Consider the following 7167-nt stretch of genomic DNA (forward strand, 5'->3'; position numbering starts at 1 on the left):
ACTGCATCGGGAAGGCCGGGGAGGGTTCGGGGGCGGGAGGTAGGGGGGTAAGAGATCAACCAAAGGACTTGTATGCATGCATATAAGCATAACCAATGGACATAAGACACTGGGGCGTAGGGGAGGCTAGGGGACTGTCTAGGGCGGGGGGAAAAATGGACACATATGTAATACCCTTTGTAATAAAAAATAAAATTAGCCGAAAAAAAATATTTGGCTCTCAAAAGGAATTTCAATTGTTGTACTGTTGATATTTGGCTCTGTTGACTAATGAATTTGCCGACCACTGCTGTAGGCCAATGTAACACAATGGTAAATATTTGTGAATCTAAACATAGAAAAGGTACAGTAAACATACAGTATAAAGGGTGAAAATTATACACCAGTATAGGACACCTATCATGAATGGAGCTTGCAGGACTGGAAGTTGCTCTGGGCAAGTCAGTCAGTGAGTGGTGAGAGAATGTGAAGGCCTAGGTCATTACTGTACACCACTATAGACTTTTTAAATACTGTACACTTAGGCTACACTAAATTTATAAAACAACACAAGATTAAACCCAGCAAAACATAAAATGATGGAATCAAGAGATTTGGTAAACACCAGACATATGAAGCTGCTGCTGGTATAACATAGCATACAAACTTATACAATCAATATACTCTAAAGTAATGATAAAAAGTATAGTATGCTAAATACATAAAACAGTAACATGGAGGTTTATTATCATTATTATTATGTATTGCACATAATATTGTATGTGCTAAACTTTTCTTTTTTAAATGTTTTTATTGATTTCAGAGGAGGAAGGGAGAGGGAGAGAGGGATAGAAATATCAATGATGAGAGAGAATCATTGATCAGTTGCCTCATGCATGCCCCCTACTAGGAATCAAGACCACAACTCAGGTATGTGCCCTGATCAAGAATCAAACTGTGACTTCCTGGTTCACGGGTCAAAGCTCAACCACTGAGACACACCTGCCAGACTGCTACACTTTTCTATGACTGACAGTACAGTAGGTTTACACTAGCATCACCACAAACACATGAGCAATGTCTTATGCTATGATGTTACAACTACTACAATGCCACTAAGCAATAGAAATTTTCAGCTCCATAATCTTATGCAACCATTATCGTATATGCAGTTCATTGTTGTTCAAAAGGCTGTGCTGCAGTATGACTGTACTCTGTTGAATAGAAGTGATGAGAGTGAGCATTCTTGCCTTGTTCCTGATCTTAGTGGAAAATCTTGCCATTTCCACCATTGTGTATGATATTAGCTATAGGCTTTTTATAGATATACTAGAGGCCAGGTACATGAAATTTTGTTCATTGGGAGTGTCCCTCAGCCTAGCCTGTGCCCTCTTGCAGTCCAGGAGCCCTCAGGGGATGTCCGACTGCCAACTTAGGCCCACTCTGCAGAGAGGCTCCTGCCACCGCCACTGCACTCGCCAGCACGAGCCTGGCTCAGGGCTTCTAGCTGAGCAGCCCTCCCCCTGTGGGAGCTCACTGACCACCATGGGGCAGCTCCTGCATTGAGCATCTTCCCCCTGGTGGTCAGTGCATGTCAGAGCGACCGGTCGTTCCACCATTTGGTTGATTTACATGTTAGCCTTTTATTATATAGGATGGCCTTTATTAAGTTGAGGTTGTAGCCCTCTATTCCTGGTTTGTTGAGAGTTTTTGTCATAAAAGGATGTCTTCATTTTTCTTTGCCCTTTGTGTGGGTATCTACACATTAGAGAAAACCACCACTCTCCCAGTCTTCATGAATTGAAGATCTTCCCAATCAAACTGGCTAGAGTTTCTGTGGTTTTCCAAAACTACTCTTTTCATGCTACTCTAAACCACTGTCTTTGTTCTTAGGAGCCCCAGGCATCTAGAGTTTTCCAGGTCCCCTCAGTGCTCTGAGACAGATGCAACAAAAGTCAACCCCTTTTGGAGCTCCCCAAGAAGTTGGAATACTAGATGAGCAATCCAATTCTTTCTCTTTCCAGGGAAGAGCAAGGAGCTTTTTCCCCACCCACTCTGTGTTGAGCCAAGGAGAGGAATTGTGGCAAGTGCACACATACTTGTTAAAACTGCCACTGTGTTCTGTATAGTCTCCAGGGGTCTAGTGCTGACTGGGCCCCATCAACGATTCAAGACAGGTGATATAAAAGCCAATCCCTGATAGGACCAGGAGAAGTCAGAATATTGGATGTACAACTCCAAGTATTTCCCTTCTTTAAAAGAATCCAAGAGCTGGTATTTATTACCTGCTCACTCTGTGCTGAGCTGGATATGGTAAGGGCCGGCATTCTAATTCAAACCACCACTTTGTTTTCTGTAGCCCCCAAGGTACCAGTTTATTCTGGGCCTAACAGCTCTATGAGATAGGTGAGATGAAAGTCAGTCCTTCAGGTAACAGCCAGAAAAATTAGGATGTTAATTAATTTGTAAGGTATATAAATGTTGAATCACTATGTTGTACGCCTGAAACCAATACAATATTGTTGTCAATTATAATGAAAAATAAGTTTAAAAATTTTTAAATGTTATGATGTCAGGTATGTGATCAAATTCTTTCCCTCTCTGGGTGAAGCTGGGAGCTGGAGTTTATTGCCCATTCTCTCTGTGCTGAGCTAGGGGGAGGAGCGGTGGTAAGTACCCATGCACTTGTTCAAATCACCAATTTTTTCTCTGCAACCCCTAGAGGACTAGTGTATGTTGGGCCAAGTCAATGTTCTGAAACAGGTGAAACAGAAACCAGTTCCTCAGGTAGCACTCAGAAAATTTGGGGTGTTAGATTTGTAGTCCATCTCTCTCCCTTCTCAGGGAGAAACTGGGAGCTAGAGTTTGTTTGTCCTCCCACTCACTCTTTGGTTGGCCAGGGGAGGAGCTGTGGTAAGTGCTTGCATGCTAGTTTCAACCACTGTATGTTCTCTGTACCCTCAGGGGATTGGCATATGCCAGGCCCAGTCAGTGCTCTGAGACAAGTGACATAGAAACCAGAGAGCATTGAGAAAAGTTGGCACATTAGATGTGTGGTTCATCTATCCTCAGAGCTAAGGGTTCCTTCATCATCGTACAGCACTCTGCCAGGATTGGGGATTGTGGAAAGAGGGTATTTCCGGTGTTCCTGTCATTCTCAATGTGACTGATTTCACACTCACCCAGAGTACAGGAGCTTCTCAGCTAGTTTCTGGGTTTCTCATGGAAGGAATTGATTCCTATGTCAGTGTTGAATTAGTGTACCTGTGGAGGGAAGAGAAATCCAGGGTTTCTACTGCCATATTGTGGATGTCACTGTCAAATTTCAAAACTTTCTCTTTTTTTCATGAAATTATATTTTTAAAATTCAAATATAATTTGTATATAACCTGCCTATTTTCAACCTGAAGGAATGTACAGATAGAAGAAGACACAGTGACTTGAATGGCTGCGAAGTGAATTAGAACAAGAGAACAAGGTTGTAGTTTCCCCACTCCCTGGGAAAGCATTTTTGCGTCAACTTCCTTTTAGAGGAGATGATGGAATATTTGATGACAATTTCATTGGAGAAAGAAAGCAAGGGCTGGAACAGTTTATAAACAAGGTCACTGGTCATCCTCTGGCACAGAATGAACATTGTTTTCACATGTTTTTACAGGATGAAATAATAGATAAATGCTATACTCCATCTAAAATACGACATGCCTGAAATTTGCCGAGAAGTGGCAAAAAAAACTTTCCGTGACTATGAATGATCGTATGCGCCAGTGAAGAAGTTCTAACTAACTTAGCATGCTGCACAGAAACCGGTCTAGGATGCCTGCAGTATACTAACACTCATGAGCTCTGCTCTGTTTTGTTTTGCTTTGGCAGTTGACAAGTTAATTTGCTTTCATGAAATCCCTCATTCCAGCCTTTCTATACAATAGCTCTTCCTTGCTGTTTAATGTGCTGCACACTATCGCCTCACACACCTGTTACTCCAGCATAATCCGCAGTGTCCCGACTAAAGTTACTGAACTGGTCTCAGCTGCACAGTTTTTGTGTCATGTTTGCTTCTTGAATCTGATTAACTAGGATATTACTCTTGTCTGCTTTTCAATATGTGATGTCCTTGACCTAACTTATGTGTAGGAGCACTGCACCTCTGGTTGCCAGCACCCTGCACACCATATACACAGTTGTGTGCAGAATGTATCCCTTCAGGCTTATAATGCCCTTCACATGGAAGATCAATGAGGGGAATCTTTATATTCTGTACAAAAACAAAAACAAAATTATATACTAAAGTCATTTGTCTAAAAATTTAAGTTGTCTTCAAATAAAAATAAAACTGCATTTCTGATATGCAAAAAAAAGAATAGAATTACCATATGACCCAGCAACCCCTCTTTTGGGTATATACCCCAAAATTTTGAAAACATTTATTCATAAAGATATATGTACATCTATGTCCATTGCAGCATTATCCACAGTGGCCAAGACATGGAAACAACCAAAGGGTCCTTCAAATAGATGACTGGATAAAGAAGATGTGGTACATATACTATATAATGGAATACTGCCATTTGTGACAACTTGGATGGATCTTGAGAATATCATGCTAAGCAAAATAAGTCAGTCAGAAAAAGTCACATATGGTTTCATTCATATGTGAGATATAAAGCTGAAAATAACAAATGAACAAACAAGACAAACAAAACCTCGTAGACACAGACATCAGTGTGGTTAATGGTTACCAGCAGGAAGGGGGGGTGGAAGGGAGGTAGCAAAGGATAAAGGAGGTCAAATACATGGTAATGTAAAGAGGTGTGACTGAGTGGTAAACACAAAATGTGATATACACATGATGTAGTACAGAATTGTATACTTGAAACCTATATAATTTTATTAACCAATGCTCCCCAATAAATTTAATTTAAAAAATATTTACTCTCTTAGCGACTTTCAGATATACAATACAGTATTATTAACTATAGTCACCATAGTGTACATTAAATCCCCATGACTTATTGATTTTATAACTAAAATTTACATATTTTGAATCACTTCACCATTTTGTCTGTCCCTCTCCCCCTGCCCCTGGCAACCATCAATCTCTTCTCTGTATGTATAAGCTTGCTTGTTTTTTATTTGTTTATTTGTTTAAACTACATATAGTTGAGATCATATAGTATTTGTCTTTCTCTGTCTGATTTATTTCACTTAGCATAATGGCAAGATTTTTTCTTTTTTATTTCTAAATAATATTCCATTATATATATATACTAGAGGCCTGGTGCATAAAATTTTGTGCAAGTGGGGCGGGGGAAAGTCCCTTCAGCCAAGCCTGTGCCCTCACAGTCCAGGACCTCTCGCTCCTTACTGCCCACCTGCAGCGGAGGCGGGAGAGAGTCCCTCCACCACCACTGTGCTTGCCAGCATCAGCCTGGCTCAGGGCTTCTGGCTGAGTGGTGCTCCCCCTGTGGGAGTGCACTGACCACTAGGGGGCAGCTCCTGTGTTGAGCGTCTGCCTCCTGGTAGTCAGTGCACATCACAGTGACCAGTCGTTTTGCCATTTGGTCAATTTGCATACTAGCCTTTTATTATATAGGATGTCACATCTTTGTCCATTCATCCATCAATGGACACTTAGGTTGCTTCCAAGTTTGGGCTATTATAAATACTGCTGCAATGAACATAAGAATGCAGATATCTTTTCAAATGAGTGGTTTTATGTCCTTTGGATAAATAAACAAAAATGGAATAACTAGATTATATGGTAGCTTATTTTAAATTTTTTGAGAAACCTCCATACTGTTTTCCATTGTGGCTGCCTCTAATTTACATTTCCACCAACAGTACATGGGGTGGGCTAAGGCGGGGTCCTTTTTCTCCATTTCCTCAGCAACACTCATTATTACTTGTTGTTTTTTTTTTATAATAGCCATTCTAACAGGTGTGAGGTGATACCTCATTGTGGTTTTGATTTGCATTTCTCTGATGATCAGTAATGTTGAGCATCTTTTCAGCATATGTGGGCCATCTATGTCTTCTTTTGGAAATCTATTCAGGTTCCCTGCCTATTTTTAAAATCAAATTGTTTGGGGTGTTTTTTTGTTTTTTTTTACTGAGTTGCACGAGTTCCTTATAAATGTGGGATGTTACTCTTTATCAGATATATGAATTGCAAATATTTTCTCCCATTCAATATGTTACCGTTTTCATTTTGTTGATGCTTTTCCTTTGCTGTGCAGAAGCTTTTTAGTTTAATATAGTTCCACTTGTCTATTTTTGTTTTTGTTGCCTTTTTGGTGTCAAATTTTTAAAAAATACCATTGCCCAAGACTGACATCAGTGAGTTTATCACCCATGTTTTCTACAAGAAGTTTTAAGGTTTCAGGCCTTATGTTCAAGTCTCTAATCCACTTTGAGTTAGTTTTTGTGTATTTTATAAGATAATGGTCCAGTTTTATTCCTTTGTGTGGCTGTCCAGTTTTCCCAACACCATTTATTGAACAGACCATCCTTCCCCTAATGTATATTTTTGAGTCTTTTGTCATAAATTAACTGCCCAAATATGCATGGTTTTATTTCTGCGCTCTTCATTCTGTTCCATTGTTAAGCTTTAAAAAGATGCCAGGGACTTAAAACTAAAGTAGAATGACAATTTCAGAGTCACAGAATTTGAGAAACTTAAAAGTCTATGTGAGAAAAAAGGTTTAATGCCAACAATTACTGTTTTATTATAAATCCATGAAAAGGAATTAGCAAGGCAGATCAGTATGTTTTTCTCCTTATGTAATTCCTCCGAAATCTGGCAATGCTAAATAAGTCATGGCAATACATTCCTTTGCATAGATTCAATAAGACTGGTTCCTAATAGTGGTTTTATTAACAGAAAACTTTGACTGGAGTATCATGTTTTAAAGAGCCCTGTCTGAGCTCTAAAGACTTAAAGCCAATAAGAATGCCACGAAGAAAGCTTCGTATCCTGCTTGGAAGCCCTGAAGATGGCTGTCACTGGAGCATCAGGCCCATGCCCTACCATCACTGGCGGTTGGTCAGAGTAGAACGGGAGCAATAAGGATGCCTCTGCATCCCTATGGAACCCCCACACACTCTGGGCCACAACGAGTAGGAGGGCTACTGAGATGGGCCTTAAAGCCTAGAACATGGGCTCAGGTGGAGTTGCTACAGGAGAGGGAT

At 40.2% G+C, this 7167-nt stretch overlaps 1 protein-coding gene across 1 annotated transcript in view; it reads left to right on the top strand.

Annotated features, from left to right (window-relative positions):
- Positions 1–7167, top strand: part of LOC102752118 (cytochrome P450 2G1) — a 34711-nt gene that overhangs the window by 21173 nt on the left and 6371 nt on the right. The window lies entirely within an intron of this gene.

Source organism: Myotis davidii, unplaced genomic scaffold (genome assembly GCF_000327345.1).
Source record: "Myotis davidii unplaced genomic scaffold, ASM32734v1 scaffold386, whole genome shotgun sequence".
Taxonomy (NCBI): domain Eukaryota; kingdom Metazoa; phylum Chordata; class Mammalia; order Chiroptera; family Vespertilionidae; genus Myotis; species Myotis davidii.